The 14,362-nt window shown below is 38.7% G+C and overlaps 1 protein-coding gene across 8 annotated transcripts in view; it reads left to right on the forward strand.

Annotated features, from left to right (window-relative positions):
- The window catches only part of SAMD12 (sterile alpha motif domain containing 12), a 503,727-nt gene that overhangs the window by 294,846 nt on the left and 194,519 nt on the right, over window positions 1–14,362 (forward strand). The window contains exon 6 of one of the 8 annotated variants that reach the window (XR_013528143.1): window positions 11,098–11,325. The exons of the other annotated variants lie outside the window; for them this stretch is intronic. The gene's annotated coding sequence lies outside the window, so the exon portion shown is untranslated. The remainder of the gene's footprint in view (window positions 1–11,097; window positions 11,326–14,362) is intronic. 8 annotated transcript variants of the gene reach the window in all.

A 14,362-nucleotide genomic window follows, 5' to 3' on the forward strand; every position in this document is an offset into this window, starting at 1 on the left:
CCTGCCATCTTTCCACCCTTCCCCTGACATTTATTTATTTTTCTTCTATATAATGGGAGACAGCTGATTATTCTCCAGAGCAATCCACATGGAGTAATGGTTTGACACCTGTTTATGGGGTGTCTATGGCATGGGGATACTATGACTTATGCTTTGAATGTGAATGATAAAGACAGATGAGTCAGGTTTTCTGCTTTCAGGAGGCCTTAAGCCTCAGAGGAGGAAATCAGAGCATCCCAAAACATTGTGATGAAAGGCTGTGGAAATGGAGAACACATTCTAGATTTTCAGTAGCAAGAAAGAAACCAAGCGCACTTTCAATTACTTGGATCTCTGTCAGTAGGAATTATTTATTTTTTTTAGGAGGTTGTTTTAATAACAAAAACAAAAAGCTGCAAGCCCATGCTCCTGAAAAATCAATCACATTACAATTCTGGGCAGTCCATTGTTGTATTCCCTATGTAATTCCCTCACCGAATCCATCTTTTTAAACAAATCTTTGAGGTAGCAGTGCATCTGTGGGGGATCTCTTATGTGTATGTCAGCAGGCCCCTGCGTGGTCACTTTACAGAAGGGACCAAAATAGCTATTTTCTAGTTGCTTTCAACATTAATTTGCTTCACTGTAAATGGATGTAAAGCTGGCTATGTTAAGCTAATTATATCTAAGCATTTATATTTTGCTGCTAAATGGAATCATGTAGAAGGCATCCACCTGCCCCAAAAGAATGAAAGATGTAGCCATAATAAGCATTTCTTAATTAGACATTGCACCTTGCTGTCTTTTATGGAAAGTGATTTATTAGGCCAGTTTTGCACCCCATTGCCATAAAGTATCTGACTAACTAGGGAAACATATGTGGGTCCAGCAGGATTAAGTTGTGTTTGATACTCAGGACAAACCCCCAGATACCTTAAAGTAACAACTCCTTAGTTGGAGAACTAGAGGGAGGATGGTGATCAATTCATATACTAGGCATCAATTCATATACAGATTTAGAAACTTTTAAATTCCTCATAGATACACAATCCTAAATCAGATGAAATGGCTGTCTTTCCCCCTTCTTGGTATTCGTCATCCTACTGGAAATCTAAAGTAATGTAAGTCACTCAGTCATCAGAGCAGACATAGAGTATAACCAGGGATACACTTTGGGTGAAAAAATAGATAATCTTCCCCAAGCCTCCCCCAACTTGTGACCCTGAGTTTTTGGCTCCTTTTAGGAGGTGACATTTCACTGCTTTCCTCTAAGTCATGGTAATTTTATGTCAATCCTGGTCCTGGAACAGTTCCTTATAAGAAAACTTAGTTGTCATTTGCATTTTAGATCCCTGCAATGGATTGGCAGGCATTAGAGAGTTAATCCATCCTCTAGCGATAATTCATAAATATATGCATATATCCATCCAATTCGACAGTGTAGCAGGGTGCTATTATTAAGAAATTGAAGCACCAGGTGTGATTAAATAAGATCACACATTTCATTCTCTCTTTAATTTCACATCATTCTTCAGCAGCTGAATCCATGGGCTCCCGGCATGAAGTCAGCCAGCACCATGCATTTTTAGTATGCTCAGCAGAGCGCTGGCAAAATGTTTCCAAAGTAAGCCACCCTGCTGGGCTGTTGTGAGTCAAATCTGGTTTTTGCCTCCAAATTATTCAGTATTGCTAGACGCAGTTTATTAATCCATTCATCTCCCTGGAGAGTAAGACTTCTGGTACTTTTACATCATTGATGTTCAATTTCAGCTAAAAATACTTTTAAAAATAGAGAGGACTACAATCAAGGATAAAAAAACAATTAGGCTGCCAGGGTTCTGGGGTTGAGAGCAATGAGGAGACATTGGACAAAGGGCACCCACTTCCGGTCATGATAAGATCTGGAGACCAAATGCACAGTATCATAACTATAGTTAATAATACTGCGTGGTGTACTTGAAATTTGCTAAGAGAGATTGTAAATGTTCTTACCATGCACAAAAAGAAAAGATAACTGTGTGAGTTGATAGATATGCTAATTAATTGGATTGTGGCAATCATTTTACAAGGTACACATATGTCAAAACATCACATTTTATACCTTAAATATATTCCATTTTTACTTGTCAGCTATGCCTCAATAAACCTGAGGAAGCAAAGAAATAACTAAAAGAAGTCTTTACAGCTTCCCCCTCAGTCTTTCCCCTTGTTTCTTCTGCAGCTCCCCTTCCACCCTAACTCTGCTCTAGGATTAGGAGTTGGAAATGACATTAGTACTTTTCCTTTACAAGCATGTCCCAAGAAGCTACATTTGTGGCATTCCTGATGCTATTTAAAAAATGAAATTAGGGTAAGGAGACAATTCTCAGATCAGGGTTCCATTGTCTCATCTCTGTTGTTTAGCAGCAGACAGCAAGACTAAAGCAGCATCTCTGTGCTGAAAAGCAGTCAGTGGTCACGTGCATACCCAGCATACCAATAAACATCAGCATAGATGCATGCTCTGGAGAGAAGAGTAGCCGTCCCTTCCCAGCCATGTTTGCTCTTCCTTTGCAACAAGAGGCCAATCCCTATGGCCAGTTGTGAGTCAACTGCATAGCATGGTATAGGTTAATTCATTCCATAAATACAGATTGATTACCCATGTGCCAGGTGCTGTTTGAGGCAGCAGTGAACATACATAATTACTACTCTGATGAAGCTTACCACTGTCTATGGTACGACCTCTGCTTACCACACCATTCTCATCTTCTCACCCCAGTGGACTCTGTTAACATCTAGGCATATAGAATAACTTACAGTCCCATGAACACCATGCTCTTTCCTGCTTCTGTTTATTCTGACCTGAGTGACTGGGCAACCTCCCTTCTACCCCTTTGTCTGTCTAACTTCAAGCCAAATGTCAGGTCTCACTTCCTCCACATGCCTTCCCTGGCCTTACCCCTACTTTAAGTTCACAGCAATATCTTCTGGTTTGTTTTTTTTATCCCAACTATAATCTTTTCAAGGGTAGGGATGGTGTCTTATTCATTATAGTTCACCTTCTGTTTGAGATGTAGTGGGTATTTAATAAATATTTGTTGAATTAATTATTAAATTCATTTATATCCTTGAATACAGTCCACATGCACTCGTTTGCCCTCCAGGTAATCCTTGTAAGACCCACAAGCTAGCTCTTAAATAGAAAGCAGAAAAATTGTGACATTTATAATCTTGATCACCTTAATTGTAGTCAGAATTAACAACTCCATGTACTTTCTTATGAAAATCACCTTCTCTCCCCGGTATGCTTTTTAATAAGAATGGAACCCCCTTGGCAAAATTAAATTGGAACTGTTAGAAATATTAGGTGGTTCTTTGTTGAAATTTCTTCTGGAGAATTTTCAAGCCTGTGCCTTCCTTACTGAATAAAAATTAAAATTTATTTAAAATAAGGAGAAAAAGAAACAGACTTATAACTATTAAAAATAGACATGCACATAGGTAAAAGTTAGAAGGCACCAGGCAAAAATGAATGAGCTGTCTTTGGGTAGTGGTATTAAGGGTTCATATCACTTCTGTCAAAATGTTCTTTAGTATTTTATCATTTTATGGAAAAAACATTAAAAAGGAAATAATAATCTTAAAAGAAGCCTCTATGTATAGGTTTTTATTTTACACATATGAGTACAAGTGAATTAATTAAAGGTTTTCCCTGTGCAAACAAACACTGCCAGCGATGTTGTGTTGTACCGATTTTTTTGTTTTTGAGATAGGGTCTTGCTATTATCCTCATTTTACAGTTTTCTTACTGAGGCATAAAGAAGACAAGTTCTCACTCTGTCACCCAGGCTGGAGTATAGTGGTGTGATCTTGGCTCACTGCAACCTCTGCCTCCCAGGTTCAAGTGATCCTCCCACCTCAGCCCCTTGAGCAGCTGGGACTACAGGCGTGTGCCACCACACCCAGCTAACTTTTATATTTATGTTTTTAGTACAGATGAAGTTTCGCTGTGTTGCTCAGGCCCATTTTAAACTCTTGTCATCAAGCAATCCACCTACCTCAGTCTCGCAAAGTGTTGGGATTACAGGCATCGGCCACGATGTCGGGTGTAGATTTTTTTAAATCTCAGACCTTTTTTCAGCAAGACATTCATGCATTCATTCAACAGATACTAAACATCCTAGGTCAGACATTCTACTAGATACTTGTTTTCTCCATAGTAATAATGATGACAAATGTCTGCAGCACTTGTCACCTCCCAAAACTGTTCATTCCCATACATTAGATCTTTGTCTCACAATTGATAGTATAGATAGGGCATATGTATTAGTTAAACAAACTCTAGCTGCTGTACCAAATATATTCCAAAAAGTTAATGGCTTCGTTCTTTCTCATTTAACAGTCCTAACCAAAGGCTACAGGTCAATGGGTGACTCTCCCCCACAGTCATTTAGGACTCCAGTGTGACAGCAGCTCTACTATATTTAATGCGCCATTTTTGAGATTGCTCCAGTCCTTGACATTCCAGCCTGACTAAAGAGTCTTGAGCAAGTAAACACAGGTTGCAAACATCACTTGGTTTACATTCTGTTGGCAAGACCTGAATCACACCTGCCTCAAGGGAAGTTTCGAATTACAGTCTTGTTTTATGAAATAAAGAATGGATTTTGGTGAATAGCTAGGAGTCTCTGCCACAACAAGTATTTTTAAATTGCTATCTGTAAGATGAAAAAACCAAGGCCCAGAGAGGTTGACTTGCATAAAATCACCCAGTTGAACATGAAAAGTTAAACAGGAACTGGAAGCGTGGCTCCTGAATGCTAGATTAGTGCCTCTTCAAGAACTTGGATAGCAAAATACTGGCTTGGTGGAAACATTACTCATGGAGCTCATATGTACTGCCTACATGAATGTGAACTGTTATACCACAGCCCAGAATTGTATATGCAGGTCTTGCTTTACTTGGTTCAGCCTAGGATGGAGAGAAGGGTTCTTCTAGTACGTGAAGAAAAGCTAAATGCTATCTTGTAAACATTTTAATGTAAGCAATGTGTTTGGCTTTCCACTAGCTCCAGAACACGACTGAGAACAGACTAATGAAACCCATACCTACGTCAAAAGCTGATGCACTGCCCACAGGCACGTAGCCAGGGATCTCCCTTATAACTTCAGTTGCTCCCTATTCAATGGTTCATTTAGTGAATATTTATCAAGAGCTTATTATGTGGTGGACACGTAGCAACAGAGGGGACCCAGACAGACACAGCTTCCATTATCATGGAGCTCGCTACAGACATAAGAACTAATAAAATGATCACAAATCATGATGAAGAATGCTAAGAGAGAGAGTAATTGTGGGAGGCCTATTTCAGAGACACCTCTAAGAAGGATTTCTGAGGAGGGAGTTGTTAAGATGAGTCCCAAAGGGTGGAGGAGTCAGTCAGGTGAAGAACAGGTGGGAGAATCTTCCAGATTGAAAGACAATGTGAGCAGCAGCTCTGGGGGAAGAAAATAATGTGGTACATGGAGGAATGAAGGCATTCTGTGTGACCAGGGGTATTGAGTGAGTGCAAAGTGGTCAAGATAATAATAGCTAAAGTATTCACAACCACCTATTAGATGACTTCTTATTATCATCCTCATTTTACAGAGAAGGAAATTGAGACCTAAGGAAGTTAAATGGTTGAATAGCTTGCCTAATGTCACATAGCTCATAAATAGAAAGGCCAGGATTTAAACCCAAGGAGGGTAGCTCCAAAGTTTACCCCTACACACGGTATTATGCTGTCACACTGCCATAGTAAGACTCAAAACCTTCCACTATTCACAAACAACTTTTCTCTTTCTTTTTATTTTTTCTTTTGAGATGGAGTTTTGCTGTGTTTTCCAGGCTGGAGTGCAATGGTGTAATCTCAGCTCAATGCAAATTCCACCTCTCAGGTTCAAGCAATTCCCTGCCTCAGCCTCCCGAGTAGCTGGGATTACAGGCATGCAACATCATGCCCATCTAATGTTTGTATTTTTAGTAGAGATGGGGTTTCACCATATTGGCCAGACCAGTCTTGAACTCCTGACCTCAAGTGATCCACCTGCCTCAGCCTCCCAGAGTTCTGAGATTACAGGCATAAGCCACTGTGCCTGGCCTACTTTTCTCTCTTTAAATAAATAAATAAATAAATAAATAAATAAATAAATAAAACCTCTCTTCTTTCTTAGCAAGGGGTTCTTAACCTGAGATCCCTGGATCCCTTCCTTTCTCAAGGAACCATGGATAGAATTCAGGAGGGCTGATGAATTTGGATAAGATATATATATATATATATATATATATATATATATATATATATAATATGTAATGTATATTATATATAATTTTTATATGGTATATATTATAAATAATATATACATTCATCAACGTTTTGCTGAAATTCAACTTTTTCTATTATATATGTAGGGTACAAAACCTCAGTGTTCTTTGCAGTACATGTAACTTTGTCACCAAATCACAGTCATTTTTTTTATCATATAAAGGTTGCTGAAGATATCTAGAAATATTACTTGCACTCATCACTACTTTCAAATTATGGTATTATTCCTGCCAATAATTAATGGATTGACAAAGATGCACATACATTGTTCTGTCATAGTTTTTTATAAAACTATTTTGATAAATGATTTTTCGATATAACAAATTGATTTTTATTTTCCTATTATCCTTTTTGCATTTAAAAACATTCTTGAAAGAAACAAACAAAGAAAATAAAAACATTCTTGAAAAGGGATCCAGAAGGTTTAGCAGACTGCCACTGGAGTTCATGGCACAAGAAAACATTAGGGTCCCTTCCCTTAACCCTTTCCATCTTTAAGCCCTCCTTTCTCACTATGCTAGATTTCTAGAGTTGTCCATACGAATTACCTGCATTCTGCCACATCCCATTTATTCCACTATCTGCTGTTTTTAGACTTTCACTCCCAACTTCGTTTCACAAGGTAGGCGTTCTGATATAACTGTAGTCCTCTGAAGTTAAATCAGTACTATGCAATATTTCCTTTCCATGACATCTGTAGAATTTTGTCACAATTGATCATTTTTTTTCTTCAAGGGATTCTCTTGCTTCAGCTTCAGGAAATTCACTTTTCTCTTTTCCTTATCTACTCTGCAGTTTCTTTACAAGCTCCTCCACTAATCACTCCTCACTCCTTTAAAAGTAATGATTCAGTGTTCTTGGTGAACCACACCTACTCCTAAGACATCAAGTCCACCAATATGTTGATGATTCTAACCCTAGTGAGTTCTAAGCTTCCCTCCTGAATGCCAAGCTGTCCAATGAAGATTTTCACCTTTCTATCCCACAGGCGTCTCAAACTCATACACCAAAGTTAAACTCATGTATTATCTCAACCACCAAACCTGCTCTTTTCTCCCGCATCTGTATTTTGATTATTGCCATCAGCCCCTTCCCGATCACTCAGGATCACCCTCAGTTTGTTCCCTCTTTCTCATTCCTACTTCCTGTTGGTCTGCATCATGGAGGAAGGAGAGCTGATCTGGCCTGAGAATGATGTCCAGCCCTGGGAGAAAAGCAAACATTCTAAGTATAAGGGTTAGAAGTCAGGCACAGTGGCTCACATCTGTAATCCTAGCACTTTGGGAGGCCGAGGTGGGTGGATCACGAAGTCAGTCGTTAGAGATCAGCCTGGCCAATATGGTGAAACCTCATCTCTATTAAAAATACAAAAATTAGCTGGGCAGGGTGGTGGGCACCTGTAATCCCAGCTAATCGGGAGTCTAAGGCAGAAGAATCACTTGAACCCAGGAGGCAGAGGGAGGCAGAGGTTGCAGTGAGCCAAGATCAGGCCACTGCATGCCAGCCTAGGCAACATGGCGAAACTCTGTCTAAAAAATTACATAAAAATAAATAAAAGCAAAAAAAAGGGTTACAGCATAGTATCAATTTATAAACCCTTGGATTTTCTCTGTAGTTTTAATTATCTGGATTACAATTTCTGCTAGGAGTTTGATAGCTCAGTTATGAATTAAAATTCAAATTGTAGTGGATTGCCTCTCTTTCTCAGAGTGGAGCATGTTGAAAAACAAGCCACCTTCCTCTGCCAGTGTCACACAGAACTCCTTCCCTTGCTGGCTAGGGGTGTCTGACCTTTTCATGATCGGAACAGGTAAAGGCAGGTAAGTGGGTCAGGAAGCTTCCTACTTGATGAATTACTCATAAGCCGACCCTTGCTTTCGAGGGCTGACAACTGTTTGCTCTTTGAGGCTTTCTTTAGACACTGCCACCATCCCCCCCTCCCCCCACATTACTGGAGGTGGCTAACCTATGGCAAATGCTTCTGTACCTTTCTACACGTTTGTTTCTGGAATATTCATGGTGTATAAACTATATTGTTTATATTGCTGGAATACTTTGAGTATTCACCTCCAGCTTTATGGCCGAGGGGTGTTTTTCCATTTAAGAGGCCTCTCTCATTAGTCCTTCACTTACTTCTCCATACTAACTTTTTCATGCAAGATGGTCCAGCTTTTGCCCCAAGAAGTGCTGCTGTAGCCCTTTCCATGCCAAACTTGGGGGCAAACTGTCTTCAGCATTGAAATCACTCATTTAGTCTGCAACCAGAGCAGTTAGCGAGCCACAGCTTCAGGCTCTTTGCATTTCTCACTTTGTCCCTCAAACTCCTAGAGACATATGTCACCTTGTTTGAGAGTCCCTTAAAGCCCCCTCCCCAGGGTTGCAGTCAGAAAGGATTGCCTCCTTCTTCTCTCCCTCAAGTAAATATAAGCAATTTAATATTTTTTCTATTTCAATAGCTTTGGGAATACAAGCAGGTTTTGGTTACATGGATGACTTATATTGAGGTGAATTCTGAGGCTTTAGTGCACCCATCACACAAGTAGACTACGTTGTATCCAATATGTAGTTTTGTATCCTTCACCCCCTTCCCACTATCCTGAGCCTCCAAAGCTCTATATATCACTCTGTATGCCTCTGCGTATTCATAGCTTAGCTCCCACTATAAGTGAGAACATATGGGTATTTGGTTTTCCATTTCTGAGTTACTTCACTTAGAATCATGGCTTCCAGCTCCATCTAAGTTGATGCAAAAGACACTATTTCATTTCTTTTTATGGCTGAGTAGTATCCCATGATACATATACCATATTTTTTATCCACTCATTGGCAATTGTGAATAGGGCTGCAATAAACATATGTGCACGTGTGTCTTTTTCACATAACTTCCTTTGGGTAGATACCCAGTAGTGGGATTGCTGGATCAAATGGTATAAACACTTTGAGTTCTTTAAGGAATCTTCAAACTGTTTTCCATAGAGGTTGTACTAATTACATTCCCAGCAGCAGTGTGGAAGTATTGCCCTTTCACCACAACCACACCAACATCGATTGTTTTTTGACTTTTTAATAAAGACCATTCTTATAGGAGCAAGGTAGTATCTCATTGTAATTTTAATTTCCATTTCCTTGATGTTTAGTTATATTGAGAATTTTTTCATACATTTTTGGCCATTGGTACATGTTCTTTGGGAATTATTTGGTCACGTCATTTGCCTACTTTTTGATGGGATTATTTGTTTTCTTCTTACTGATTTAATGCAACCAACTTAAGAGATGAAGGACTCTTGCCCGCTTTTTTAAATCGAAAATCTCCCTCTAAAACTTTTTCATTGAAGTATACCACAGAAAAGTACCCCAATAATAATTGTGCAATTCTCCAAACTTTTACAATTTGAATACCTATGCAACAAGCACACGGATCAAGAAATAGAACATTACTAGCACCCCAGAAACTTCCTTGTTGCAGCCTTCCAGCTCCTGCCCCACCAAAGATCAATACAATGCCAGATTCTAATAGTAAGGAGTAGCTTCATCGTTTCGTACTTTATATAAGAGAAATTGTACATTGTGTACCCTTTTTGTCTGCCCTCTGCAACATTTGCATCATTAGATTCATGTATGTTGTCTGCAGGACTCAATCATTTATTCATTACTCGAAATTGTTCAACAGTTTATTTTGCATTCCACTATTCTGGTACTTAACTAGTTCCCTGTTTGGAACTACTCTGAATATAATGGACATGTCTTTGGGACATATTTGTGCATCTCTGGTGGTGCATACTCGGTAGATTTGCTGTGCCACAGGACAGGCAGATTGTGTTCATACTAATTCTCTTGGGCTATGACAACAGAGTACCCTAAACTGGGCAACAACAGAAACTGATGTTTTTATAATTTTGCGAGTTGGAAATCTAAGATCAAGGTATCTGTAGAATGGGTCTCTTCTGAGTCCTCTCTCCTTTGTTTGTAGATGGCCGTCTTCTCCCTGTGTCCTCATATGGTCTTCCCTCTCCTGTGTCCAAATTTTCTCTTCTTATAATAACATCAGTCATATTCAATTAGCGCCTATCCTAATAACTTCATTTTAATTTAATTACCTTTTTAAAGTTCCTATCTCTGGCCAGGCATGGTGGCTCACACCTGTAATTCCAGCACTTGGGGAGGCCAAGGCAGAAGGATCACTTGAGGCCAGGAGTTCAAAACCAGCCTGGGCAACAGAGTGAAACTCTATCTCTGAAAAAAAAAAAAAAAAAAAAAATTAGCTAGGCGTGCTGGACAAAGCGAAACCCCATAGGGGTTTAGGATTTCAACATATGAATTTTGCAGGGAGTAGACACAATTCATCCCATAACACATATGTTCAGCTTTAATAGATTCTTCCAGTACCTCCAAGTGGTTGTACTAATTAATACTCCATCCAGTAGTCAATGGGAGTTGTAATGGTTCCACATGCTCCCCAAATACTTAATATTTTGTTTGTTTTAAACAAATCTTTCTTAAACATAAGCTCCCAAATTTTATATGCTGCTGATATGGCTGAGGGTCAAGATAACAGAATTGGCTTTCACACCTCCCTTGCAAACCTTGTCTGTTAGTCGTCAGCCTCCTTTCAGTATGTGACATCTGTTGGCTTCAAGTCTCAGGGGCATTTTCCTTCAAATAGCATGTGAGATAGTTCTAGAATTTGTTTTCTATGTCATGAGACAGAAAAGTAAGCTGACAACGTTTGTATCATTTACTTTATTTTTGAAATTTGTCCCTCCTCCAGCATTTCAATGACTCACACCAAAAAGAAGATGGCACCAGAAACCTCTAAGCAGTTAGATCTCTTCATTCTGATGTTGGGACTGTAGCTCTCAGGGGGAAACCTGGTGATAACTCCATTCAGCAGATGCTGCCCCCACCAACCAGCACCCCTTAGAAGTTTCTAACAGTCCCACAGTGGTGGATGCTTTTTCTGCCTGCAGCAGTTTTTGCTTCCTCAGTCCTTTCCTAGGTAGGTAGTTCAGCTTTGGGTTCCCTGCACTGTCTCTAATGGGAGGCTTCTGGAAGGTTTTTTTTCTAATCTGATGGCGTCTAAGATGCTATGAGGTTTATTCCAAAATAATTATTTTAAGACACTCATCCCAAGCTCTCAAGGAACCACATACGAGTAACAAGTCTCTGATTCATCGCTCTCACTTCCCGTGATCCCATTCCCAGTGCCTAATTCCTGACAGACTCCATGGCGCTCTCTTGGCTCAGAGGAACTTCTTCACCCCACAGATGGCTTACCAAAGGGTAAGGTGATGGATCTCTCACTCTCTCCTGGGAAAATCTAAACTCAGGAATTTAGGAGATCTGAAGGAAGCTATTTATGCAAATCACAGTAATAGCCTATAATTTCAAGGTGAATATCTATGTTGACCTGATCTTTTGATTATATGTGGTTAAGTTTATCTTTAGGTATCAGAGTTTTAAAACTCGAACTCAGGAATAGGACTTTACACTTTTTGGGAGTTTTGTTGTTGTTTCAGATGAGCTACAAAATGCAGTTGAGTTACCAAGACCAAATGGCAGTGATTCCATATGAGCATGTCTCCACAAGAATAAAACACTAAGCCAGTCTTCTAAAACTTTTGGTCAGAAACAAAGGAAAAGAATATTTCTGAGAGGCGAGATAACGTAATTATATATTAAGTATGGGCAGGAAGACACCAGGTAAATGTGTGCATGAAATTAGTTTTACTTGACTTAATGCATAAGGCAGAAATAAAAAGTTATTAAGAAGTTTCTTTTGGAAAAAAAAAACTATTGGACATTTGTTCCAGAAAAATGAAAATCTATGTTCATACAAAAACTTGTATAGTAATGTTCGTAGCCATTTTATTTGTCATAGCCAAAGACTGGAAACAATCTAGTATCCTGTAGTGGGTATTAGGCTAAATAAACAGTGGTACATCCATACCATGGCACACCATTTTGCAATAGAAAGAAACAAACTATTGAAGCATGGCAACAAACTGGATAAGTCTCAAGGGAATTATGCCAAGTGGAGAAAAAGCCAATTTCAAAAGGTTATATACTCTATGATTCTCTCTATATAATATTCTAGATGATGGCAAAAATATTTTGGTTTCCAGGGGTCGGGGATGGGGAGTGAGTGATGGATGTGGCTATGGAAGTGTAGCACAAGGATGTTCTGTAGGTGTCAGAACATCTCTGTATCTTGAGTAAAGTGACGTGATAAAATTTTATAGATATGCACACACACATACACACACAGGTGCTTCTAAAATTGATTGATTATACCAATGTCAGTTTCTTCATTTTGATATACACAGGACCTCCCTGTACATTTATCTGCAACTTCTTGTGAATCTATAATTATTTCAAAATAAAAAGTTCAAAAAAGAAGAAAGCTGGTGTATTTTATATCTTCAGGTTTCCACTGGCAACCACTGAGTCACATTACCCTGCTGAACAAATGGTATTTCAATTTTGTTTTATGCTATAGAATTTATGAATTAAAATAGTTGAGCAGATACAGAAAAAAATGCATAGAAAATGCCAAACCTATATTTGTTCCTTGATTTTAAGTTAATGGGGATAGTGAGATCTGGAATTAGGAACATTTGAAGATGTTTAGAATTACACTTTATTTTACATTTAAGCAAGATTAAAGACACAAATCATCTCATCAAGAACCTTGACTTTAAATCTCTTCCAAGTAAAAATTCAGAATTATTCATCAGCATGAGATCTCCCCTCTATCTCCTCTCTCCCTCCACACACACATACACACATGCACACACATACGCACATGTCAAAAAATACCCACATTTCAATACGAGATAATCACGAAATTTCTATCAGAAATGAAAACCTTTATACACTTCAGCATTTGTTTTTTTCATCAAATCATAGAAACCAGGATAAATATTTGAGACTTAGGAAAAAATGCAATAATGGGATCACAGGAGATGTTCTCTTCAGAGGTGTGTAAACTAACTGTCTCTGGTTCACCTTTACCCCCAGCTAGAACTATCTACCTAGAAGAACCATATTTCTCTTTGAAGTCTCTTGTTATACATTCTGTCTGTTATACCAAAAGGTCCCAATATAGCATGCTTTCTATGGATAGAGAGAATTCTTTGTTAATTTTGAATACTTCTTAATAAACCTTAGCCCTTTGGGGTTGCCAGTAGAGTCACTTCAGGAAAGTACCCACAGGAAAGGAAGAGGGAAGATTGGCAGGACTCACATTCACATCCTGGAAGAACTCCAAAACCACCACTGCAGCTGTGGCTTTGTGCTTGGCCAAGTGGATAAATATAAGTGAAGAAAATACAGATTAAAAGTTCTCTCAAATTGTGAATTAGCAAATTACCATCAGATTATCCAGTTTTCCTCCCTGCTGCTCTCACAACTGTATATCATCAGAGTTTTGAACTAATATGTCAATACAGGGGCATAACATGGCTTACATTCCACATGGATTTCTCATTTAGATATGTGAGTGTTTAGGAGAGAAAATACCTTCCTTAAATCCCACAGCAGATATATGACAGAGAGGGCATCTCTTAAATGCTTCCTTTTAATGGTTTTGCACCAGTGGCTCTTGATGGAGGGAAAACTCCAATCTTGAGACCTACATAATATAATCTCCTCTTTGTGGATGCAAATTCTCAATTTTTCTATGGTTGTCTCCCTACCAATGTGGTTTAGTAATCTTAAGAAAGGACAAGATTTCTTAGTAGTAACTATGGGAATACTGTTATTTCATTTAATACCAAGTCAAGGTAACTAAGTTTCCCTTGCTCAGTCTCTATATCATTTGTGAGTTTAGTCTGGAAAGATCAGGAATTTTGAAGTTCACACAGCCTTTGAACCCAGCTCTGATTCTTACTAGATGATTCTTACTTAGACTCATTATTAATCTTTCAGAGCCTCAATTTCCCCAGTTGTACACTTTAGATAAAATCATTATCAAAAATATTCTTGTATTAGATATAATATATTAAAAATACATAGAGCATGTCCTGCCTGGATAT

The sequence above is a fragment of the Callithrix jacchus genome, chromosome 16, assembly GCF_049354715.1.
Source record: "Callithrix jacchus isolate 240 chromosome 16, calJac240_pri, whole genome shotgun sequence".
NCBI lineage: Eukaryota > Metazoa > Chordata > Mammalia > Primates > Cebidae > Callithrix > Callithrix jacchus.